The sequence below is a fragment of the Falco biarmicus genome, chromosome W, assembly GCF_023638135.1.
Source record: "Falco biarmicus isolate bFalBia1 chromosome W, bFalBia1.pri, whole genome shotgun sequence".
NCBI lineage: Eukaryota > Metazoa > Chordata > Aves > Falconiformes > Falconidae > Falco > Falco biarmicus.
This window is the reverse complement of record NC_079310.1, coordinates 9,035,222-9,062,445: the sequence shown is the minus strand read 5'-3', so window position 1 is coordinate 9,062,445 and position 27,224 is coordinate 9,035,222. Positions and strand designations below refer to the sequence as shown.

The 27,224-nt window shown below is 40.4% G+C and overlaps 1 protein-coding gene across 1 annotated transcript in view; it reads left to right on the top strand.

Moving 5' to 3' along the window:
- LOC130141878 (potassium/sodium hyperpolarization-activated cyclic nucleotide-gated channel 1-like) overlaps nt 1-27,224 on the top strand; it is a 194,435-nt gene that overhangs the window by 85,508 nt on the left and 81,703 nt on the right. The window lies entirely within an intron of this gene.

Genomic DNA, 27,224 nt, shown 5'->3' with positions numbered 1-27,224 from the left:
TGCACATGCTTGGGGAGACCCTTCTTTCTGCCTGCCTACACATTTTTTTAATGGAAACTCTGTCCTTACAGGCCACATACACTTGGAGAGATCCTTTTTGAAAGTTGCATTTATTATTTTTTTCCTCTGGCAACTGAATCTGTTGCTATTAATGAACATTGTAGGGAAACTTGAAAATTGAGGAAGATTATGTTCATAGAATAGGCAGTCTTTTGGTCCTATGGCAAGAGAAAGAGTTGTGGACTGACAGCCTGGAATCAGGAGCATATCTAAGGCCACTGTTGTGGGAAATAACTAAACCTTTCTTCTGACCCTGTCATGATGTTATGAGACATTTCCTGATTGCTTTCCAGGCTCTGGAAATGAATTCTTTAGCACTAAATGCAGACAGAAAACCCAACATGGAACATTAGTCCTCTGAAATGATAGAGGAAATAGAAGGATGATGATGGTTATATGCTTTGCTGGTGCATTCAGAGTCTAACCAACTGCTAACTTTGGAATTTGGAAAGGCATCAGGTTCCTGATACTACAAGAGTTTTGGGAAGAGGAGTACCTTACTCTCCCTAGTATACTGTAGCATATAACAATTTAATCTGCTCTGAATTTAAACACTTGTTGCTGAAATGACTGTACCTAATACTGGGGTTTAGATTCAAATGCTGTCGAGGCCGAAAGTCAAATAAGAATCTTATTATTTCTTCTGGCCTTAAGTTCTTTATCTGTGAACTGGTAGCGAGGGCCATGGTGAAAGGCCAATACTGTCAGAAAGAGGAGGTCTTTCCTTAACCCCAGCTAATCCACATTTATGTCAAAGCATTCCCTTCTACTCAGATTTTAGTCAGATATTTTAGTAGATTAGTAGGTAAAGATAACTCCTCGCACCTGCATACATTTGGAGTTTTATTCAAATTTCTGAGTCAAAGAATTCTGAAATACAACTGCTCAAAGAAAGGCAAAATTACCCCTCTTTGAATTTCAATCTTTTTTTGAGGTGGGACAGGTTTGTCTGAGTATTTCCTAGGATTCACACTGTGGGTCCAATGTACTTTCCTCAAAAAGACATTGTTACAAGGGCTAACCTCAGGCTAATACACCAACTTTGAAGTAAAATTTTAATTCATGTTGATCATTGCCTTGAAGATTTATTCAAGCCAATGTATGCTCAGCCAGAAAAAGTTAGTTTTCCGATATGCAGCACAGCCAGTGGCCAGTTGCAAGCCAGAGAATTTGCAGATAATTTGTGTAGAGGAAGTGTAGAGGAATGAAGCTGGGTTAATTAACTAAGCAGAGAGAAGAAGGGGGCCTGGGTGAGGAGAGGCTGGCTGGAAGAGGAGCCCAGAGAAGGAAGACTCTGGATGCAGGAGAGGCAAGAAGCAGGGTGGTCTGGCCTGAAGAAACAGCATGGACAGTAGATGAACTTTTGAAATCTTGTGGGGGATTGGTGGCTGTGCTGGGGCAAGGTGTGGGAACTACTTATTGAAGTTAACCTAGTATGTGATGGTAAAAAGCCTTGTTGCAGCTGGCTAGTTTTGATAGTGCTGTGACAACTTGATGCTAAAGGGAGTAAGGATGCCATGAGGGTGGCAAGCTGTCTCCTCAATTGACACAGCCCAGCATACTCTTCCAGCCCATAGTTGTCTCTGTCTTGCATGTTAGTTGCTTCAGGCTGCAGAGTACAAGAACTTCTAAAAGCCTTCTCCTGAAAGCTGTTACTTCTGTACTATCTGATACGTGAAAGTACTCAAATTCCATGGGCATGTTCATGGTTAAGAAAAATAACATAGGTTAAATTTAATGTCACAAAGCAATAGGATAACAAAACCAAGCTACAATTTACTTACTACCTCTCTGAACAATGAGACCAAATGCAATTAAAGCAAAACAAATGGATTGGATTTTCATCTTTGAAAAGGATGATAAAAATGTCACAGTGGATCATGAAGAGACTATGAAATGAAATGGAAAGCCTCCTGTGTAAAAATGGAATAAGATCACAATTGGCTAATACTGCACCAACCTACAGCCTAAGTAGCTCAACAAAAATGTTCAGATCACACTAAGATATTATTAATATTAAACCCAGATTGTATTTGTACTATCAGATTGACCTTCTTGGCTAGTTCCTAACATTGGCCTTCATGTTGCTATGAAATAAAAGCCAGATCTGGTATGTATTTTCCTTTAATTTTTCTAAATGTGATCCTACTTGCCTGCTTTTATATCTTTACTGCCATTTGATTGCACTAACTTTATTAATGCTTAGTTACTACTGACAAGCAGGGTCTTATGCTCTTCAAGAATATCAATACACTTACTCAAAATAAGAAAATCAGTAAAAACAATATAAAAGTAAGAAGCATCTGGGCTTTTTTCTACTCACTTTAAGTCATGTTCCAACCAATCCATTACAGACAAAATAAGTCAATTACTTCTGCAAGGGTATATGGCGCTCTGATGCTGTTTCCAGGGTTTTTTTAACACTAGGATTGAGAGTGTCAATCCTAAAAAAGGTCTTTTCTGAAGAAGCTTCCCAGACTTTCCTAATGATACTGCCTCATTTCTCCTTGGCTCAGAAAGCCTATTATACACAGCTTCTTGTATGATTTGTCCTCAGCTATCTGATCTGCATTGCTTCAGACTAGTGTATTTCCATAATGACTCATACACCAAACATCTTTATCATACCTCAGAGTTTGAGCCAATAGTTCTTTAGAAAATTAGGAATAAAATTTTCAGCTGAAACCAGGGGAGGCACAAGAACAGAAAAAAACAGTGATCCTCTCCTATAGTCAGTCTGTGCAAACAGATTCTGCATTTTGCATTTGGTTTCAGCTGCAGTGAACAGGACACCTCTGTTTGCAAGTGTTGATTATAGCACTGCACTGCATTACTGATGTGATAATATGTGCTAAAGAGGATGACTTCTGTAATGAATTAGTTGTCTGCCTTGTGTGATTCTGTTTCTTTCAGATAGAAAGCTCATCTTTCTCATATGGGATAAGAATAATGAAATAATTAGTTGGAGGAAGCATGAAAAACAAATTGGTGTACCTAATATATACTAACTTATTTCCACACTATTTCTTCATTATCATAAGAGCTAGTAGAAAATTATCAAGATGTGGATGTAAGGAGGGATTTTCCCATTTATCATCAACATTTAATTTCCATTTCTGCCGTCCCCCTTCCCCCAATCAACTCAACTCATAAATTTTTATACTGCAGTATATTGTGAAAGCATTTCTGGTAAACTTTAAATTACAAAATATTTTATGTAAGCCCTAAACTTGAAAGAATACAAGTAACTGCATGTAATATGGTTAAGTCTAATGTTCTATTTGCTGGACATTCTAGAGAAAAATAATAAGCATCATAATACATGCCTTAAGCCATTTAATAAAAAAGCGAACAAAAGCAGAAACATAAATTGGACCTGTCATTTTAGAACCTTGTACTCCCCATTTGCCTTAGAATGAGTATTCAAGGGGAGAGTTTTATGCATCTCATAGCCAAATGCAACTTCACTGTTGTAAAAGAGTATTCCCTTTGTTTCATGGGAGCTGAATCAGGTTACTTTGCTCTGTCTCTATGAATTTTACACTAAGTGTTTATCTGCATGTTGTGGTATTCCAGGTTGAACTGGGATATTGGTGTGGAACAATTATCTGAAGTAGCTTTCCATGGATGGCCTTTTCTCCTGTGATTGGAATATCTGAATGCTGAACCCTTGGAATATTTATACCAGAGTAGGTTTCCCAGAATAAATCCAGGTGTAGATATATCCAAATGAATACCATTTGTATGCAGCTGCTCTTCAGCAAATCTTTCTCATTTTCATTGCAAACTGATACTAATATGCACAGTATAACTTCTTGATCTGTATGCTTTAAGACTGTATAAAGAGAATTGGCTTTGTATAAACTGTGTATTATTTCTAAGGGGTCATTATCAGCCATGTCACAATCAGGTTTTCTTAAGAGCATTGATTTTACTGCTTTTAACTGAGGGGTTTTGCCATACCATATTTGAACTTTCTATACATGGCTATTTAGCACCTGACTCATTCTAATATCTAAAGTACATCTGCAGAGAAGTCTCTATTGAGATGCAATTGGACACCTGAAATTGTGGCATTTAGAATGCTTACATTTCACATTAGAAAAAAATCAAAGCAAGATACTTTGTTCTGGGTCACGTCATTCTAAACTGAAACACTTTCATACAGCAGACACTTGAGATATTTTTGTTTCCATTGACCTGTGTCCACCAGACCTACATCAGCAGTCTATAGGGTCTGTAATCTGGATTCCCAAAATCCCAGAGGGATACAAGGGGGTATAATGCCAATGTTTTTTAATCTGGTTATTTATGAACTTCTCCTTCCATTAAATTTTTATTCTTTTATATTTTCATCCAATCGAATCATAGACTCATTTAGGTTGGAAAAGAACTTTGAGATCATTGGGCCCAACCATTCTCCTAACAATACCAAGTCTGCCACTAAACCATGTCCCTAAGCACCACATCTATATGTCTTTTAAATACCTCCAGGGATGGTGGCTCAATCACTTCCCTGGGTGGTCTGTTCCAATGCTTGACCACCCTTTCAGTGAAGAAATTTTTCCTAATATCCAATCTAAACTTCCCCTGGTGCAAGTTGAGGCTATTGCCTCATCTCATCCCTTGCTACTTGGGAAAAGAGACTGACACCCACCTGCCTACAACCTCCTTTCAGGTAGTTGTAGAGAGTGAGAAGGTCTCTCCTCAGCCTCCTTTTCTGCAGACTAAACAACCCCATTTACCTCAGCTGATCCTCATGAGATTTGTGCTCTAGACCCTTCACCAGCTTCCTTGCTCTTTTTTGGACATGCTCCAGTACCTCAATGTCTTTATTTAGTGAGGGGCCCAAAACTAAACACAATAATTGAGGTGCAGCCTCACCAGTGCCAAGTACAGGGGGAGGATCACTTCCCTTGTCCTGCTGGCCACACTATTTCTGAAACAGGCCAGGATGCTATTGGCCGCCTTGGCCACCTGGGCACACTGCTGGCTCCTATTCAGCCAGCTGTCGACCAACACTCCCAGGTCCTTTTCCACTTTTCATTTTATTTCAGAATGAAGCTAAAAGTGAAACTAGGAGAATTCCCTGTAAAACAGGAATTGTCAATTTGCATCCAGTTCTGCTGACTTAAACATGAGAAAAAGAGGAAATATATGGCACTATTATTTTCATTCATTTTTTTTAATCTACTGATTTTCATTCATGTCCCTAAGACTGGGATTCTCCTTAACATTTCTCCCTTCCCTTCCCTTCTATCCAATAAATATCCTTTAAGCACATACATTCATTTGGGCAGACTCAGCCTGAAGTAATTCAAGTAGTAGTATAAAACTTTCAGAAAATAATGTAATTTAATAGAAATGATGGAAAGGATTTTCTATTGGAGAAATACAGTAATATTCCACAAATTTTACAACATTATCTGAAATGTGCAGCATCTTATTTAACATTATTATTCATGAGTAAATTTTGAAGAATATCATCTAGATAGCCTGTGTACAGATGTCTACGTATTATCTGTATAAGCAAGCAGCAAGTACTTTCATGTATAAATTTCTTGCAAACTTTAAACATTTAATGCCTCTTAAATATGCTTCGCTTTCTTTCAGAATTTTTATGTCCATTTCATTTACTGCTTAGCCGATAATTTTGATAGGGAAAAGAAAGCCCTGTGGTGGGATATTATCTGGTCCGTATACCACTTGCAATAATTTGCAGTGGCTTTTTTCCTCATGTGGGAGGGATAACAATCAGCACTAAAAATTTTATGAGCATCTATTTTAAAAAACTGTTGATAAAACAGTTTCAAATTATTTAATCTAGCTGTTAAAAAAAAACCCCAAAATAGCCAAACAACAGTTTTCCCTAAATTTAAAAAAAAAATTATTGAAATTACCCTAACATTTTTTTCTCTTTCTTTTCAGTGCTGGGTTTTATTACAAAAAGTTCATGACAATCTCAGATGAATAGGACTGGAGGAGAGAAAGATGTAGAATATTAGGTATAGTGCAATAACACAATTTTAACTAGGTTTTGTACTACTGCTAATACAGTGAGAAAGATGCTTTGAAGCAATCTCTTTGAAAATCACCAAGCCTAAATATTCTTTGCTATTTGAATCAGAAAAGAAAATAATTCCCATAATGTTCACAGATGACTTATGTAACTTTTCCAGTTCATCTTATATCATTTAAGTTAGTCCAACATGCCTTAATCTGCAATAAAATAAGAGAATATAATTTCTCTTTCCATAACATATTTTCATCCTTTTGCAGTATTTTTTAGGCAAAAAAACATTAGAGTTTAGTAATTGTATTTGATCTTTTGTATTTGGAAGGGGTTGAAATTAGCTTCCTTTTGAGATAGCCTAGCATGTTGATAATAGTACATAAAAAAGGATTATCTAGACTGATATAGATAGGGAGGGATTTACATGACTGGTTCTGAACACCTTTCTACTTAGAAGGGGCATTTTCAAGCAGAGTCTGTAAAGAAATGTTTCCTAATGTCCAGTCTAAACCTCCCCTAACACAGCTTTGATGTATTCCCACACATCCTGTCACTGGATCCCAGAGAGAAGAGATCAGCACCTCCCTCTCCACTTCCCCTCCTCAGGAAGCCGTAGAGAGCAATGAGGTCACCCCTCAGCCTCCTTTCCTCCAAACTACACACACCCAGAGTCCTCAGCTGCTCCTCATAGGACATGCCTTCCAGCCCTGTCACCAGCTTTGTTGCCCTCCCCTGGACACATTAAAGAACCTTAACAGCCTTCTTCAATTGTGGGGCCCTGAACTGCACACAGTACTCGAGGTGAGGCTGCACCAACTCTAAATACAGCGGGATAATCACCTCCTTTAACAAGCTGGTTACATTGTGTTTAATGCACCCCAGAAAGCTGTTTGCCCTCTTGGCTGCCAGGGCACACTGCTGACTCCTATTGAGCCTGCTGTCGACCAGCACCCCAGATCCCTTTGTGCAGGGCTGCTCTCCAGCCACCCCTCTCTCAATTTATACTTGTGTCCAGCATTACTCTGTGCCAGGTGCAGAATCTGGCATTTGTTCATGTTAAGCTTCATGCCATTGATGATGGCCCAATGCTCCGATCTGTCTAGATCCCTCTGCAAGGCCTCTCATCCCTGAAGAGAGTCAACAGCACCTCCCAGTTTAATATCATCAGCAAACTTGCTAATGGCTCATTCAACTCCTTCATCCAGATCACTGATAAAAATATTAAAATGAACCAGCTCTTCTTGTAAATTGGAATAACATTGGCTAGCTTCCAGTCAGCAGGGACCTCCCCAGACTCCCAAGACCTTTGGTAGATGATTGAGAGGGGTCCTGTTGTATCATCTGCTAGCTCCTTCAGTACTCTGGGAGGAATCCCATCAGGCCCCACGGACTTCTGAACATTCAGCTGATCCCTTACAATTTCAGTTTCTACAAATGAAAGTCACTGCTCCCACAGTCATGGTCCTCTGACTCAGGGGACCGGGCAGCCCAAGGTCTATCAGCATTATTAAAGACTGAGGCAAAAAAGAAAACCCAAAAACATTGAATGCCTCTGCTTTTTCTTCACCCCTATTTGCCAGGTGACCATCTTCATCAAGTATCGGTCCTATGTTTTCTTTAGACCTCCTCTTGCTATTAACATACTTTTAAAAAGCCTTTCTTGTTGCCTGACACAACACTGGCCAGTTTCAACTCTAGTTGAGGTTTGTCCTTTTGTGTCTTCTCCCTGCACGGGCAAACCACAGCTCTGTGATCTTCCTGCGAAGCCTGACCTCGCTTCCAGAGATCATACCATTTCTTTTTCCTCTTGAGCTCCACGAGGAGTTCCCTGTTCGCCAAGTTGGTCTTCTGCCCCGCTTGCTTGAGTTATGACACAGTGGTATTGCCTGCTCCTGTGCTTTTACAAGGTGGTTCTTAAAAACTGACCAGCACTCATGGACCCCAAAGGCCCCAAAAGCAGATTCCTAGGGTACTCTGCTAAGTAGCTCTCTGACTAACTTAAAAGTTTGCTTTCTCAAAATCCAGGGTAGCAACTCTGCTCTCCTTTTTTCCTCATTACACTGAAAATTTTGAGCTCAACCATTTCGTGATCACTGTGGCCAAGACAGCCTCCTACAATCACATCTCACAAGAGTCCTTCTCTATTCACAAAGAGCAAGTCTAGGAGGGCATCTTTCCTAGTTGGCTCCCTGAGTACCTGTGGCAAGAAATTATCTCCCACAAGCTTCAGGAGCTTCCCAGACTTGCTCATCACAGCAGTATGGTATTCTCAGTTGATGTCTGGGAAGTTGAATTCTCCCATAAGAACAAGGGCTATTGATCCAGAGATTTCTCCTAATTGCCTATAGGATAACTCATCAGTGCTATCATCCTGACTGGGTGATCAATAGCAGACACCCACTACGACATCTGCTTTGTTTTCCAGCCCCCTAATCCTCACCAGAGGCTCTCAACCACATCATTGCTAACTCTAAGGGCTATGCAGTCAAACCTCTCCATTACATACTGGGAAACTCCTCCACCCCACCTGCTCTGCCTTTCCCTCCTGAACAGCCTATAGCCCTCCATCCCAGCATTTCAGTTTTAATGGAAATCTAACATCTGAAGCAGAAGTCCCTTTTATAAAAAAATCTATGAGCCAGCGCACTCATCCATCTCGCCATTATTTGAGGAAATATAAAGTTGGCATGTGTACAAATAAATAAAAGCTGAAGGATTTTAGAGTTTAACAAAGCTTGTTGGTAAATAGCTCAAAGGAATTAAGGGATGTTCCTCTAAGAAGGTGTTCCGGTCCAAGAAGACTCGAGCCGGGGAGAATCTTTGTTATATCCAGAGTGAGATTAAGACACAAATATGGTCAAATGCCGCTAATCAAGGACATTTATTGTGCGCTTATATAAATAAAAAACCCAAACATTTACATGTTGTAGTAAGAAAATAGTGATAGGAAAGGGAGGGAAAGGTAGGAAAGAAGGAAATCTAGTAAGCAGTCAGGATAGGGTTGCAAGAGACAGTCACCACCATGGATCCAGTAGCGTCCTGTTGGTCTGTAGTCTCCATTCACTTCAGTGGTGGGGGTCTCTGAATCGCCAGTTATTGTTTGGTTGCACAGTCTTTTATAGGGTGTTCAGGGGGATTGTTTCCCAGACAATTACATGTATCGCATTCCTCCATGGGGCACATGTGATTACTGCATAGGTACGGGTTATCGTCCATGTCCAGACACATCCCTCACAGCATTGTGGCCTTTCCTTGACCCTGGCTGAAAACTGATGTCAGGCACCTGTTGGCTCCTTATCTGTTCACAACTGTTAAGTCTTGCAGGATCTCAGAAAACAAGCTTTGAGACAGTCAGTTTGAGATATGGTCTCTCACAGAAGGTGACACGGCTAACAGCCCAGCTGAAGTGCCTCTACACCAACACACACAGCATGGGCAACAAACAGCAGGAGCTGGAAGCCACTGTGCTGCTAGAAAGCTATGACCTAGTTGCCATTACTGAAACTTGACAGGATGAATCCCATGACTGGAGTGCAGCTATTGATGGCTACAGGCTGTTCAGAAGGGACAGGCAAGGAAGGAGGGGCGGAGGGGTTGCCTTCTATGTCAAGAAATGGATAGATTGTGAAAAGCTGTCTCTGAAGAATAGCCATGAACAGGTTGAAAGCTTATGGGCAAGAATTAGAGACCGAGGAAACAAAGGGAACCTTGTGGTTGGTGTCTACTACAGGCCACCCGATCGAGGGGAGCCTATTGACAAAGCTTTCTTACTCCAGCTGCAGGAGGCATTGCGCTTGCAGGCTCTTGTCCTGCTAGGGGACTTCAGCCACCTCAACATCTGCTGGAAAAGTAGCACGGTGAGCTGTAGTCAATCCAGGAGACTCCTGGAATGCATTGAGGATAACTTCTTAAGTCAGGTAATAGACAGCCCTACCAGAGGGGATGAGATAGTGGACCTGATGGTCACCAACACAAGCGAGCTCATCAGAGACATCAAGACTGGAGGCAGCCTGCAGTGATCATGCACTGGTGGAGGTCGCAGTCCTGAGGGATATGGGACAGGCAAAGAGTAAAGTCAGGACCCTGAATTTTAGGAAAGCAAACTTCCAGCTGTTCAAGGAGTTAGTCAATAGGACCCCCTGGGAAACTGTCCTCAGGGACAAGGGAGCAGAACAGAGCTGGCACATCTTTAAGGATGTTTTCCATAGAGTGGAAGAGTTCTCGATCCCCAGGCGTAAGAAATCAGGAAAGGAAGGCAAGAGACCAACATGGATGAGTTGAGACTTGCTGGCCAAACTAAAGGGAAAAAAGGAAATGCACAGGCAGCGGAAGCAGGGTCAGGTATCCTGGGAAGAGTATAGGGACGCTGCCTGGTTGTGTAGGGATGGGGTCAGGAAGGCCAAGGCACAGCTGGAGCTGAACTTGACAAGGCATGCAAAGAACAATAAGAAGGGCTTCTACAGGTATGTCAGTGTGGTGTTGCATCTCATCCCCTCCCCTGGGCCGCACTATAGTCTCAGGAATCCTTGTTAGGCCTTATCCTCTGTGTAATGAATTAGGTTGTTCAGTGTCCCTTGACTGTACTAGCAACTTTTGCACAGCTGAGGTGGGAAATTGCACTGGCTGTACCAGATACATCCCTTATCTGAACAACAACACCTGCTAGACTTAAAAGCATTCCTTATCTGGACCATAAAATCCCTTAACAAGCTTGAGTACACTAATGTGGTGACGCAAGTCGAGGCGGACTTAAAAGAAACACTATGTCTGCGTGGCTGGGTTTGGACAAAATGCCCTTTATTGTTTATACAAACTATTTATATATCTTAGACAGTGCAGGTGTTAGACCCTGATAGGTTTTTGTGTCCTTCTTCTTGCTTGCTATTTGCTGTTGCTGTAGGTGCCCGTATGCTGTGGTTCTAAGTTCCGATTCTTCACATCCTGTTTACATACCTGACAATTTGTGGCTGTCTTAAAGGTACACGGCTAAGTCTTTGAGGTCAACTAACTTATCTGCAGACCCGCTGCAGACCCCAACACACTATTATGACTATGAGTGGTATAGTGCCACCGTCACTGGAATTTTGAGAAAAATTCCATTAATTACTGACTCAGATTGTGGCCAGGATGGAAAGTTACTGATGACTAAGGCCAATCTTCTCTGAACCTATAAACAGCAGTCCTAACTGAGGCCCTTTGAGCTCTCCTGCACTACAGTAGGCTGTGAACAGCATCTCCCTCTGGCTGGGACACCTCTCAGAGCTCACAGTCTCCCAAGCCTGTGATACTAGGGGGATTGTTGCCGAAAGCTGACAACAGGCCTTGGGCTGATTTTCCTGATTCTTGAGGCTCAACCCTTTGCCCACTGAGAAATGCAAAGTCATTTGGTGTATTTAACTGAATATGAGGGCAACTTTTAACAGGTATACCTTTGTACGTTTCTATATATATATATATATACATCTATCTATTTCTGTCTGTGTGCATGTGTGTGTGAACTGATTTAGGTACCTCATAATAAGTATAGTATAAGTATTACCATTCTGAATCCATAGTTAATCCACTTTATAATTTCAGTAAATCCCATTTGATTCACTTTGTAAATCATATATTAGTTAATCATTAAGTGCTGCTAACATCCTATGATCAACCTCAAACTGTAAATGTTCCTTATATCCTTTTGACATAAACCATTGACCAAGTCTGAGACTAGGATTGGATCTAGCCACACCTAAGCTCTATAAAGAGTTTAGAAAGCAAGGGGGTCCATTCTGAACCTCATGACTCAATGGGGAGGGTCTCCCTTACCCTTTTACGTTTTTAGTCTCTGTATAAATCATTCCAGCTTAATTTTAATTTTATTCTTCTTTGTGTGATTTATCTATGTAGTAATAGAGTGAACCTTGCCATCGAACTTTGTGAAGTCTCCTTTCACCAATTCTTATTAAAACTTTTTTGCTCATACCTTTGATGGTGATTCTTTAAGCAACTTAACCTAAACTACTCATTTGTGACAGTCAGCCAGAAAAGGTCAAAGATAGTCAACCCCCACTGATGAACATGACTGGCAAACCGGTAACAACAGACAAAGAGAAGGCCAGGCTACTCAACAACTTTTTTGCCTCAGTCTTCTCTGGAAACCTCTCTTCCCACAAGTCTCAAGCGGATGGACTGCAGGGTCTGGGGAAGCAAAGTCTCTCCCACTGTAAGAGATTAGTTTTGAAACCACCTGAGGAACCAGAACATACATAAGTCTATGGGACCTGACAAGATGCATCCCAGAGTCCTGAGGGAATTGGCTGATGTAGTTGCCAAGCCACTCTTCATAATATTTGAAAAGTCACGGTAATCAGGTGAAGTCCCCAGTGACTGGAAAAAGGGAAACATTGCACCCATTTTTAAAAAGGGTAGAAAGGAGGAACCTGGGAACTATCGACCTGTAAGCCTCACCTCTGTGCCTGGGAAGATCATGGAACAGACCCTCCTAAAAGTTGTGCTAAGGCACATGGAGGACAGGGAGGTGATTCGAGACAGCCAGCATGGCTTCACCAAAGGCAAGTCTTGCCTGACAAACTTAGTGGCCTTCTATGATGGAGTGACTACATTAGTGGACAAGGGAAGAGCTAAGGATGTCATCTATCTGGACTTTTATAAGGCCTTTCACACAGTCCCCCACAACATCCTTCTCTCCAAATTGGAGTGATATGGATTAGATGGGTGGACTGTTCGTTAGATGAGGAATTGGTTGGATGGTCACATCCTGAAGGGTAGTGGCCAACACCTCAGTGTCTGGATGGAGATCAGTAATGAGTAGAGTCCCTAAGAGATCCATATTGGGATCAGTACTGTTTAATATCTTCATTGATTACATGGACAGTGGGATTGAGTGGACCCTCAGCAAATTTGCAGATGACACCAAGATGAGTGGTGCAGTTGACATGCCCAAGGGACAGGATGCCATCCAGAAGGACCTGGACAAGCTTGAGAAGTGGGTCTGTTTGAACCTTATGAGGTTCAACAAGGCCATGTGCAAGGTTCTGCACCTGATTGTTTGGGGCAACCCCTGGTATCAATACAGGCTGGGGGATGAAGGGATTCAGAGCAGCCCTACGGAGAAGGACATGGGGGTACTGGTGCATGAAGCGCTAGACATGAGCTGGCAATGTGTGCTCACAGTCCGGAAAGCCAGCCTTATCATGGGTTGCATCAAAAGAAGCATGGCCAGCAGGTGATTCTGCCCCTCTACTCTGCTCTGGTGAGACCCCACCTGGAGTACTGCATCCAGCTCTGGAGTCCTCAGCTTGGGAAAGACATGGACTTGTTGGAGCAGGTCCAGAGGAGGGCCACAAAAATGATCACAAGGATGGAACACATCTCCTACGAGGACAGGTTAGGGTTGTCCAGCCTGGAGAAGAGAAGGCTCCAGGGAGACCTTATTGCAGCCTTTTAGTACTTAAAGGGGGGCTAAAAGAAAGCTGGAAAGAGACTTTAGTAGGGCCTGAACTGCTAAAAAACAGGGTAATGGTTTTAAACTAAAAGAGGATAGATTCAGACTAGATATAAGGAAGAAATTTTTCACAGTGAGGGTGATGAAACACTGTAACATGTTGCCCAGAGATGTTGTAGATGCCTCATCCCTGGCAACATTCAAGACCAGAGCCCCATCCAACTTGAGCAACCTGATTTAGTTGAAGATGTCATAGAATCATTCAGGTTGGGAAACAACTTTAATATCAAGTCCAACCGTTAACCCAGCACTGCCAAGTCCACCACTAAACCATATCCCTAAGCACCATATCTACATGTTTTTCCAGTACTTCCAGGGATGGTGATACTACCACTTCCCTGGGCAGCCTGTTCCAATGCTTCACCACCCTTTCAGTGAAGAAATTTTCCCTAATATCCAAACTAAACCTCCTCTGGCACAACTTGAGGTCGTTTCCTCTTTTCCTGTCACTTGTTATCTGGGAGAAGAGACCTACCCCCACCTACCTACAACCTCCTTTCAGGTAGCTGTAGAGAGCAACAAGATCCCCCCTGAATCTCTTCCTCTCCAGGCTAAACAACCCCAGTTCTCTCAGCTGCTCCTCATAAGACTTTTGCTCCAGACACTTCACCAGCTTCCTTGCCCTTCTCTGGACATGCTCCAGCATCTCAATGGCTTTCTTGTAGTGAGGAGCCCAAAAGTAAACACAGTATTTGAGATGCAGCCTCACCAGCGCCAAGAACAAATGGACAATCACTTCCCTTGTCCTGCTGGCCACACTATTTCTGATACAGGCCAGGATACTATTGGCCTTCTCGGCCACCTGGGCACGCTGCTGGCTCATGTTCAGCTGGCTGTCAACCAGCATTCCCAGGTCCTTTTCCTCCAGGTAGCTTTCCAGCCACTCTTCCCCAAGCCTATAGCATTGCATGGGGTTGTTGTGACCCAAGTGCAGGACCTGGCGCTTCGCCATGTTGAACCTCATACAATTGGCCTCTACCCATTGACCCAGCCTGTCCAGATCCCTTTGCAGAGTCTTCCTACCCTCAAGGAGATCAATACTCCCCCCACACTTGGCATCACCTTCAAACTTCCTGAGGGCGTACTCAATCCCCTCATCCAGATCATTGATAAAGATATTAAACAGGACTGGCCCCAATACTGAGCCCTGGGGAACAGTCATCAGCTGGATGCAACTCCATTCAACACCACCCTTTGGGCTAAGCCATCCAGCCAGCTTTTAATCCATCTTAGAGTACACTCATCCAAGCCATGCGCAGCCAGTTTCTCCTGGAGAATGCTGTGGGAGATTGTGTCAAAGGCTTTACTAAGGTCCAGGTAGACAACATCCACAGCCTTTCTCTAGGTGGGTCACCTTGTCATAGAAAAGATCAATTTCATCAATCAGGACCTGCCTTTCATAAACACATGCTGGCTGCACCTGGTCCCCAGGTTGTCTTGCACATGCTGTGTGATCACTCTCAGGATGATCTGCTCCATAACCTTCCCCAGCACCGAGGTCAGGCTGACAGGCCTGTAGTTTCCTGGATGCTCTTAATATCCCTCCTTAATGAAGGAGGTTGGACTAGATGACCTTTAAAGGTCCCTTCCAACCCAAACTATTCTACGATTCTATCATTCTGCTCAGCAGGTGGATGTTATAGTTGCTCTGGAAGATAATGTTGTGTATATTCCTGTAATCGAAGTGTAAAGGTTAATTGTTAAGTGCAGATAGAGGTTTTCTTCCTTTTTGTGTTATAGCTATGAAGGTATCACATATGCTTTACAAGCTTTTCTGTACAGTTAAATGGCATTACCATTGCTATCTGAATGGAACAGCAGTCTCGTGAATACTTACTCTAAAGTTGTGAGAAGGCAAGATGGCTAAAGAAAAGTTATAACCATGAAAATTTGTAATTTATGATTTAGTCCTCTTCTGTATTCACTAATCTGTGGAAACAACGTATAGAACAATGAAACCTATTTATGAATTGGCCATAGCCCTTTGAATAAGTCAAATTTGAAAAGTACATTTATTCTCTCTTCTTTAGATTATAAAAATCTTTGTGGAGCTAGATAATTTAGAACAAGGAATTAATATTTTTGAACTGTAGTTTCTTTCATCGGTAACAAAGAATCTATTTGTTTGAAAACTACATGTAACAGTAAAGGAAGTTATAACCCATGTGTTAATTAATCGGGTAAAATAATGCAATGAAACAGTCTATAGAAAAGACTGAACATAAAATTAGAATTATGCATCAATGGTTTTAGTGCATCTGACTTTCGGGTGAAGAGTAGAAGAGGTTTTGGGAAGAGGTCGGAAGGTTTGCAGAGAAAAGAGAAGAATAAGGAGAAGACAAAATAAATCTCCTTTTTCCTTTGCATCCCAGGACTAAAGAAGTATACACAAACTTGAGATGAACTTGTCTCTCTCAAGAGATACCAAAATCCTGGTGGAAATTTATGTCATGTTTGCTGTAGAGTTCATACAGCACAGTACTTTGCAGATATGCTTAACTGAGCCCTAAATGCAAGGTAGATATACCTGTATGGCTGCATTCAAGTTAATGATTCAACTGTTGAGAGTTCATTCACGTGGAAATACAGGACGACAGAGGGGCCACCTGAAGTCACTTTGATTCAAAGAGAATGGTGGTAGCACTCAGAAAGCTAAATGTCCACTGCCAAAACCATTTCAATTTGTCATTTTATTTGGGATCAGATGCTTCACATAATTTCCTATCTAGTCTGAGTTGTTCACAGAATACAGAGATGCAGTTCCTTTTGCTGAGTACCCTTTTCTAAATTGCTTTCAAATATTTTCTGTGATAATGGAGATTCTACCGAACAATTTGCATTAAAGCAGTACACTGTGGAGTCACCAGTCAGGTTTATATCACCTTCACTCCTTTACCTGTCTCCCAGAACTGTACTATATTAAGTACTGTTGTGGTTTAACCCCAGCTGGCAACCAAGCACCATGCAGCCTCTTGCTCACTCACCCCCACCTGGAGGGGTGAGGAAGAGAATCAGAAAGGAATGTAAAACTCGAGGGTTGAGATAAGAACAATTTAATTATTTAAACAGAATAAAAAGTTAAGTACAACAATAATAACAATAAGAACAACAATAATAATAACAATTAGGATGGAAAGGTGGGGAAAAAGGGTAAAATCCAAAGGAAAAGGGAAAAAAAACAAGTGATGCACAGTACAACTGCTCACCACCAGCTGACTGATGCCCAGCCAGTCCCTGAGCAACGTTACCACCACACCACCACCCCCCCAGCTAACCCCCCAAGTTTATATACCAAGCATGACGCCCCATGGTATGGAATACCTCTTTGGCTGGTTCAGGTCAGCTGACCTGGCTATGTCCCTTCACAGTCTCTTGTGCTCCTCCAGTCCTCTGGCTGGCAAGACATGAGAAACCAAAAAGGCCTTGACTTAGTATAAACATCACCCAGCAACAACTAAAAACATTAGTGCTGTTATCAACATTGTTCTCACATCATAGCCAAAACACAGCACTGTACTAGCTACTAAGAAGAAAGTTAACTCTATCCCAGCTGAAACCAGGACAAGTACACATTATCATCTGCATGTTCTTGACTACCAGATAACTACTGTTGAAAATTCAAAGCTTTTATTGGTGGTTGAATTATAAAAACATTTCATAAATGGTTTGAGCCAATGCTTGAGGCTTGTTAAATAAACAGTGTTTTGCATCATATCCAGCTCCTTTCACAAACTGAAAAGAGCAGAAAAAAGATATGGTGTCTTTAATGCACTCTGATTTTTTAGCTATCCTAAATAATATTATTTCATGAACTCCAGTTTCGCATTGGAAAAGATTTCCTGTGGGATTTATGTATTGTCTCAATAGACGTGCCATTGTTTTGACTCTTTTTTTCTTATAAGAAATTGTTTATCTCTGGGGTGCATTGTTTACCCTGAAAAATTATCTTTAATAAAAACCTGTAGATGTACTTATTTGTTATAATCACTTATTGTGACCACACAATACTTATTGTAATTACAACTTATTTTCCCCATGGCAGACAATGTATATCTGTTCCAGTCAGTCCCTTTAAAAAATGGCACTAGAGTTTATTTCATTATCAAAAACCAGTGGGATTTGAACTTCATCAAACTTGGAGTATGCTGTGAGAGGCGAAAAGTCAAATGTCTTCATCAGATTATTTGATAAATTTCAAAAAAAGTATCTCAAAGAACAAAGATCAGCATAGAATGGCATGCTAACATCTGCTGTTTCAATTACAAGATTTTTTTTTTTTAATTTTGTATATATTTTGTGATAATGTAATTAATTTCAAAGGAGGGTAGAAGGAATGCTCTCCAGCGGTAGTAATTGTTAGTAAAGATGATGCCACCTACTAAGTTTGAAACCAGATATATACAAAACCAGTCACAACTGATAGGCAAAGCCTAGAGCTCCCAGTTGTCCTCCTTGCAGAAGCAGTTTGCATCCTAGGAGAGTGCTTAAAGGAACTGAAACACAAACCTTTTCAAAATGCCAGACTGTTTCACTGCATTCTGATCTCGCTTTTGCTGCAGATGAGCATGAGATGAAGTAACAGGTACTTTTTATAAAATTCCTTTATCAATATTTGTCCCTTAGTTTGTCACTGACTGATTAACATGCAAGCTGTATTAATACTGGTAGATTAAACATACCCAGGTCTGTTTTCTCTCCTGGAAGTCAATTGCCTCCACAGCCTGCTTCCATACGAGTGAATTTCTTAGTTACCAAGGCAAGGTGGCCTCAAGTGAACTGCTAGACAGGAGTCATCCGTGACCAGTGCCAATTCCAGGGCTGTGTTCAGGAGTTGATTTGGAGAGTATTAATTGGCCCTAGCCGAAACCACTGCATTCTGAAAAGTTACAAGTACAGACAATCAAACTCCATGGTGGGAGAATGTTTCCTAACACTATTAAATTTTTACATGGGAAAAATAGACAGTTTGTGCTTTTAAAATTTTGTTGTAAACTTTATAAAAGCTTTGTAAGCTGTAATTCCTTAAAAATTCTTATTAAAATAATCCTTTGGAATGGAATATTATTTTAAATGGGATTCATGCATTTCTTTAGTCTTCTGGGTTCAGTTAAGGGAGCACAGTGACCAGATAAAAGAACGAGTGAGTGGGCTGATTCATAGACCAGGCTGTGCGCATAAGCCAAATATTTGCACTTCTATAGCTGTTTATGAATTGCCACACTGATTCCACAAAGAAAATTATTCATCCTTACCACAAAAAGGTCATCACAGGGCAATATTCTTGCTGCTTCTTTTTAATAGGGGACCATTCAATTTCCCCTGCATCAGAAAAAACAATTAAAAAAAAGATGTTACGCTACTGTGTTTTTGTTTGATGGCTGGTGCCAAAGAATAGCACCAACATTAATAAACTGTAATGACAGCAAATTCACTGCACAACACTGAACAAAATATATAATATTTAGTCATTGTTCCCCCAGTTAAACCTCTTTTCCTGTGAAATGCAATGCCCAACACTTTCTAAAATCTTTTTGTTCATATTGGTCTCGAAAGTATATACTGAATCATTTGCACCATCTGTTATCTGTGCACATATCAGCAGAGAGAAATATTGAGAAGATTCTGAAGATATCTGCTTATTCCACTGAGCTTACATTCAGCTTTTTTTCCTTAAATCATATGTACTTACACACTTCCTAAAATACACTCTTCTTCCTTATGCTTCTTAAGATTTTTTTGAACAACAGAATTTTTAGTCTTCCAAGTCTGATCTCACCTTGCCTTTGTTTACTAGTTTTAGAAAACAACAAAAGATTCTTAGTAATAATAGCTGTGATAACAAGTAGAGGTTTTGCATGCACCATTGTATGAGTTTTGAAACAATAAACATTTCACAACTTTCCCATTGGCAATTTGGTTATTCACTGTGGTATTCAAACAACATTTTTTAAAGTTGAAGTGCTGAGATAGTATTTTACTGTAATTTTCTGTCTGAGATTTTAACTAATGCGTTGTTCTAAGGAATTGTATGAAGCCACGGGCAGTAAATTATGCAACTGACTGATGGATAAGTATGTAAGCTGTATATCCATATCAAAATGTATATATGGATTACTGTTGAAATGATAGATTTCGTACAGGAGCCCAATTCTAATCTGATGTCAGTATAATATGCACATAATTAATTGACACAGGGCAATTATATCTAACGGATATAACTTGTATTCTGAAATATGAAAGCAGAGCCAGAATTTGAAGATGTGTAGATGCCAAACCCAGAGCATGAGAAACTTTTTATGTCAATAAAACTTTTATGGAAATTTAAGTGTAATAGTTGGGAAGATTTGACTATTGAACTTAAATGACACAGGATTTGGTAAGAAATGTCCTTTTTTCTAGTTCTGTTTGACATCTATTAGAAGTGTTATAAGCATACAATATAGTCTTTTATTAGCATGCCTTTTTGATAAGTTAAATTATATTTTAAATATGGCTTGCAGATAAATATATACAAATAACTCATAGCTATATAAGACACAAATACCATATAATCAAATTGCCCTTGGAAAAGACTGTAATTTTTACAGTAACTTCAACCAGCAGTGGCCCATGTCCTCCAGATTTTAGGCAGCCATTTCCTTGGGGCCACCACTGCATTACGCTATGTGCTACCAAGCTAGCAAGGATGCTTTGCACTTTCTTCCACCTGTGAGTCCCCCACCCTGAACTTTACATTTGTTTTGTGCAATAACTTTCTGTGACAGTGCCAAAACCAGAGGGCTTATGCACTGTCTAGCTGCCTCCACACTCATAAAAGTGCCCACTTTTAATGGGTACTGGGAAAGAACTGGGATTTAAGCTACCTAGTGTGTCCATAGTATTAATCTTGTTTGTGTTTCAGCACAGGACAAGCTCATGCTGGCAGCCTAAAAGGAATGTTTCCTCACCTGCACCAGCTCCCAAGTAGAACTGGCATTGCTGGAAGAGTGCTATATGGCCAGTGCCATGCCAGGGGTGTTTTTAACAGTATACCCATATGAACCAAGCTCCAGAGCTTGGAAATTCTTTCCAATACTTTTTAATTTACTAGTATAGGCATAGACCATCTATATCCTGTCATGATTCATCTCCATCTTCCCTTCTTTAGATATCACTTCCTTTCAGGAGAATCTGAAGTCTATGGTGGGCATGAACAAATGTGTGTGACTGATTACAAGACAAGATCTTCAGGGTAGAGGCAGGCTACTCCCCAACTCCTACTGCAGTTTTGAAAGAGACAATCAGGAGTGTGAGTTCAAGATCCTTGTAGAAACAATTTCACTTAATTCCAAAGTCAGTCTTTGCTCCATGATTGTAAAGCATGCCCTTACAAACAGAGAGGAACATTTTTGTGACACATGCAGCAACCATGATGTAAAATGAAAAAAAGAGACTGAGTAAAAATTTTGGAAACCACTACTGTCTGTGCAATAGTCTGCTTGTTACAGGATTTCTAAATCAATTTCTATTTCAGTGCAAGGGTATAACTGAATGAAGATAAGTTGTGCCTGAGGGAATGACTAGAATATGAGTTGATTTGTCTGATGACAACAAGACCTCCTGGTAAAAAACCTCCATAGATTCCAGTAAAATAGAAACCCTTTCTTAATCCACTGAGAAAAATAATTTGCCTTTTACTGTTGGCCCTTAGAAGGTGCCATGTGACCTTTCTATGACCTATTTCTTATGAACTCTAAAGTTAATATTACAAAATTATCTTTGTGGCAATTTTATGTGAAATTATGAAACAAAGGATAGTTCATCCTGCAGTGAAGAAAGAGGCTTAGAGAAAGACCTTTAAAAATCAGAAGTACACTGTGATGAATGCATTTTTTAGGTTAACTGTTAAATTATGTATATATTTACAAAAATGCAAATGATCACTGATAATTACTTTCACAGTGTGAAGATTTCCTAATGTCATCAAGCTAGATTATGTAATCAGTCCTTGGATAAACAGCTTTGGTATTTCTCACAATTGCAGTCTTTAGGAGTTTTTCCAAAATAATGTTATTTAATTTAAAACACTTTAAACCAATTACTGCTAAACTGGAACCAGTGATCAACCCATCATCAACTAAGAAATTAAATGCCCTTTTTTACTGATTGGTAGGTATTTTTTTCAGCTTATAGAGGTTTGGAGTTTTTTAAAAAATATATACATTGAAAATAGAATATGATCATTCAGGGAAACAATATTTCTATAAATGTTAAATAATTAACAATTATATTAAAGAAAATCTATGTAAACACAGGACTGTTTCATAGGATGGGCTTTTATTAACCTAGAAATATTATCTGTGAATGCGTTATGTAAAAATTGCCTTATGATGAAAGTGCAAAAAAGCTTCTTTAAAAAAAAAAAAAGTCTCTGTAGGCTAGTAGCAGAGGAATGGCTACCACTCACTTTTGTAGAGCAAAGAGTAGCACATCGGAATCAGGTTGTGGAAAATTCCAACCTCTCACGTTGAAACTGAGTTAGGGTTGCTCCTACCAAACCCTTAGGTTATACAAGGCAAGTAGAAAATAATTAAATAATAATAATAATTTCATATAGGAATTTTGGTAGTAGAATACATGATTTATAGAAATTTATATTAGAACTAATGTCCTTTTTAAGTGATTTCTATATTTGGGATAAATCAGTGAACACCACAAGTAACTACTGAAATTTGCACCCTCCGCAATGGTATAAGTTCAGCATCATCTTAAAAAATCCCCATAGAAACTAAAAAGATCAACGTTTACAACTAATTTTACAAGAACTGATTGATTATTAAGGAAAAGAAAAAAAAAGTATTGGCACATTTTCAGCAACAAAATCCTCAGACAAATCCAAGTTGAATGTAAATGCTTTGTCAGGCCTTTTCACCAGGTCTTTTTCTCCTGCTAAACCCTTTCTACCCATCTGAGGGCCAGCTTCGCAGGACCATCCATTCATAAATGTCTGAAGCGCTCTTAGCCTATAACAAGTTATCTGGCAATCTGAATATTAATATCTAATGTCGCTGATATAATAAAATGGCCATTTCAGATGGCCTTGACCTCCAGTTTGGATTCAGATGTAATCATGACTGAGGTGTTGGACCCTACTTTGACATATATATAGTTAAATATATATTTTATACGTTTTTAGTTATTTCTCTTCTGTCAAAATGACTCACTTATTCCCTCATAGTACTACTTCTCAAGCAATATTTTATTTAGTTTTCACTCATGATGTTACATATTTAGTAGAAAGCCCTCTTAGTATTTTGTTTCTTCTTGCTTCTCCTCACTTCTGTTTTCTTATTCTTTCTTAAGGACAATGGTATTTTACTTAATGTTGTATTTCACACACTTGGAAAGAATCGCAACTGAGAAATAAAATCAACCAACTTTCGGATTAACTCAAAGATTTTGGTGTAAAAACATCATTTTATTGAAAGTTTTAATTGAGATTTATCATACCCAGAATATGATAGAAAAGGTTCATAGGCAAGATAAAGATCAGCTTTTATTTAATAGTTACGCTAAAAGGTACAGTTTAGGACCAAAATCCACTGTATGGAGTCCCACAAGAACTAAGGTTTTGATCTTACCACCTCCTGAATACTATTATTTCAGTAATACTACTTGTAGCCTTAAAGTTCAGTAGTTTTGGGTTTTTTTCTCCTGAAAGTAGTTTACAGCTTTATATAGACTACAGTGGGGAAAACACTAACTGCCAAAGAACTTGGTATGGTTCTCTAACAATTCCCTTATTAATTATTTCCACCCAAAGGAGATTGATACCAGCTGGAAGGAAAGCCCTTCAAAATACACTGAACCTAGACTGATGTAAATTGCTTTCTTCAGAGACAGGGAACTTGGATTAAAATACCTGCAATGACCCAGATGGAAAGGAGTTTCTGTGCTCCAGCTGAGCATTTGAACCCTGAAAAGGAGATTTTTGTAAGAAGCTTCTTCATTTCTTTCATCTTCTGAGATTTTTTTTTAAAGCCTCAAGTTAAAAGGAAGCTTATTTCTTTGATAATAAGTGAAATCCACCTGGTTTCCAGCACTGTAATTTTATTCTAAGATATTTTTTTTTTAGTACAGACACTGAAAACCTATTCCTTAGCAGTATCTACAACACAAGTTTGATTTGTAAGGACAGAAACAGTTCACAGATCTGAAAAGTTTTTACTTAGAAAGTGAAACAACTGTAAATAAAGAGGAACCTTTAACTTGTAAATTCTTATGTTAGTGAGTAAATAGTAACTTTATCATATGCAGTCCAAAACCTGTTATCTTATTTTCTGTTGCCAGTTATTTTAGGTGATAGGGTCTAGAAAAAGTATTTGAATAGGTGAAAAGCACAAGAGTAGTTTGTAACTGTCATGGTTTAACCCCAGCCAGCAACCAAGTACCACACAGCTGCTTGCTCACTCCCCTCACCCAGAGGGATGAGGAGGAGAATTGGAAAGGAATGTAAAACTCAAGGGTTGAGATAAGAACAATTTAATAGGTAAAGCAAAAGCCACGCATGCAAACAAAGCAAAGCATTCATTCACCACTTCCCATGGGCAGGCAGATGTTCAGCCATCCCCAGGAAAGCAGGGCTTCATCACACCTAACGGTTCCTCACGAAGACAAATGCCATAATGCCAGATTCCACACCCCATACCCCCCTTCTTCCCCCAGTTTATATACTCAGCATGACATCATATGGTATGAAACACCTCTTTGGCTAGTTTGGGTCACCTGTCCTGGCTGTGTCCCCTCCCAATGCCCTATGCCCCTCTAGCCCTCTCGCTGGCAGGGCCCAAAGAACTTGACCTAGTATAAACATTACCCAGCAACAACTGAAAACACCAGCATGCTATTGTCACAGCACTCTTCAAACTATAAAGCTAAAACAAAGTCTTTTACCATCATACTCTTCATACCAGTCCTTCTACTACCTTCTCCTTGTCCCTCCCCACCTACAGTGCATGTTCTCCCTGCTTCTACCTCCTCACTATTGCTACTTCTTGCTCTCTCTTCCTTGGATACACAACCACTTAACACAAGCAACCACACCTGCAATTTATCTACATCAGCCAACCCCTGCCCCGAAGCCAGCCTACAGCTGTATATTATCAATGTTAATTAACCCAGCTTCATCCCTCTACACGCTATCAACACTGCTCTCAAATCATAGCCAAAAACCAGCACTGTATTAACGACTAAGAAAATTAACTCCATCCCAGCTGAAACCAGAACAGTATCCACCCCTTATTACATATCATTTATGTCATGCCACACTTTCCAATACAACCTTATTAACCAGCAGCAAACTTCCCATTCTTTGACATAATACACAGACATCATTCACCTAGTCTATGCACCACCCCTGTAAAAATGTCTATAAAATGTCCACAAATGTCCACAAAATGTCCAATGAGTTCATTTAGCCCATGAACACAAGCTCTTATGGTAGTCACTCAGGAGAAGAGAGGTTGTGTGTGGTATGGGGTTATCGGGCATCAAAGCCAGCACAGGTCAGGTCACTGCTGCACTTGCACCGCTTCTTGTAAGGCTTGTCCTCCAATGGTCCAGGTGGTTGCTGCTATAGTCATTCCTATAACATGAAACTCAAATCATGGATTACAACCATTTAAAGTTATATCCATTACAATCTCCACCCCTGGACCCTTCGGACCAGCCCATAGGGTTTAACATTGCAATGAACTCCTCCCCTTGCCCCTGCTCCAGCTTGGACTTATCCACAGACTGCAACCTGCTTCAAGTGGAGCCTCAGATATGAGCCACAGTCTCTCCAAGGGTGTACCTGCTGTGGCATAGACTCATCCACAGCCACAGTCACTTCAAGGTGCACCTGTTCCAACATGGCCTTATCCATAGGCCATGACCATAGATCTGCTCAAATGTGGACTTACCCACAGCCACAGTCCCTTCAGAAGTAAATCAGCTCCAGCATGGCCTTATCCCTGGCTACAATCCCTTCAGGGCTGTACCTGCTCTGTCATGGGTTTATCCAGCCTGATCTCACGCGCAGCCACTGGTGCTTCAAGGTGTACCTACTGCAGCACGGACATAACCACAGCCACAGATGCTTTGAGGTGTACCTTCTCCAACATGGACTTGTCCTTGGGCCACAATTCCTTCAGAAGCATACCTGCTGCAGCACAGACACAACCATGGCCACAGACACTCTGAGATATACCTGCTCAGGCAGCTTTGGAGTGTCCTGCTTCCACATGGACTCATGCACGGGTCACAGTCCCTTTGACTCGAGTTCACACGGGAGCTCCAGCCTGTCCACTACAGCAGCACAGAAACAGCAGCAATACCCTGGCAACCTGCTAGCCCCAGCGCATCACCATTGCTGTTATCAAAATATTCCCAGGCACAGCACAGTAAGATGATAAGCAGTACAGCAAGCAGTGAAAGGAAGAAGCAGCCACTAACAAGCACTAGACTAATATACAGTAAGACAATCAAGCCCCATGGTAAGCAAAGGAACCTGCCCCTTAATAGCTAAACAGCAATAACAGCTATAAATTCAAACTAGCATATTCCAATCAAATCTGTTCTTATCTCAAACCCTTCGTGCCCCACGTTGGGCGCCAAAAAGGACTGTCGTGGTTTAACCTGGCTGGCAAGCAAGTACCACGCAGCCGCTCACTCACACCTCCCTCACCCAGAGGGATGGGGAGGAGAATCAGAAAGGAATGTAAAACTCAAGGGTTGAGATAAGAACAATTTAATAGGTAATACAAAAGCCGCACATGCAAGCAAAGCAAAGCAAAGCATTCATTCACCACTTCCTATGGGCAGGCAGGTGTTCGGCCATCCCCAGGAAAGCAGGGCTCCATCACATATAATGGTTACTTGGGAAGACAAACGCCATAATGCCGGATGTCCCCCCCTTCCTTCTTCTTCCCCCAGTTTATATACTCAGCATGACGTCATATTGCATGGAATACCTCTTTGGCTAGCTTGGGTCACCTGTCCTGGCTGTGTCCCCTCCCAATTTCCTGTGCCTCCCCAGCCCTCTCACTGGCAAGACATGAGAAACCAAAAAGTCCTTGACTTATTATAAACATCACCCAGCAACAACTAAAAACATCAGTGTGCTATCAACATTGTTCTCACATCATAGCCAAAACACAGCACTGTACTAACTCCTAAGAAGAAAATTAACTCTAGCCGTGCTGAAACCAGGATAGTAACCTTGGCATTTAAATGGCAAGATAGCAAGCCTGAAGCTCTTTTGAGAAAAAAGAACATTTGAGCAAAGCTTGTATGGGTGGAAGAGAGACACAAATATTGATATTTCATATGTAAATTTTATATATAAATGGTACAAACAATTTGGATATTTGTTTATATTAACAGTATTATTACTTTTTGGTTCTGTGTATTAGATACTATACTGGATAACTGCTTAATCTTACTAATGTCATTCTTCCTTCTTCATTTCTGAATTTATTCTCTGTTGTAATAACTACTAGGTTTTGTCATGTACACTGCATGCCTCCAAGCGGTTTGTTTTCCTGGGCACTGGATGATCAACAGCTATAAAACTGTTCTTGTTTCATTCCTTTGACAAGGAAAATAGAAAAATCTGACAAAAAT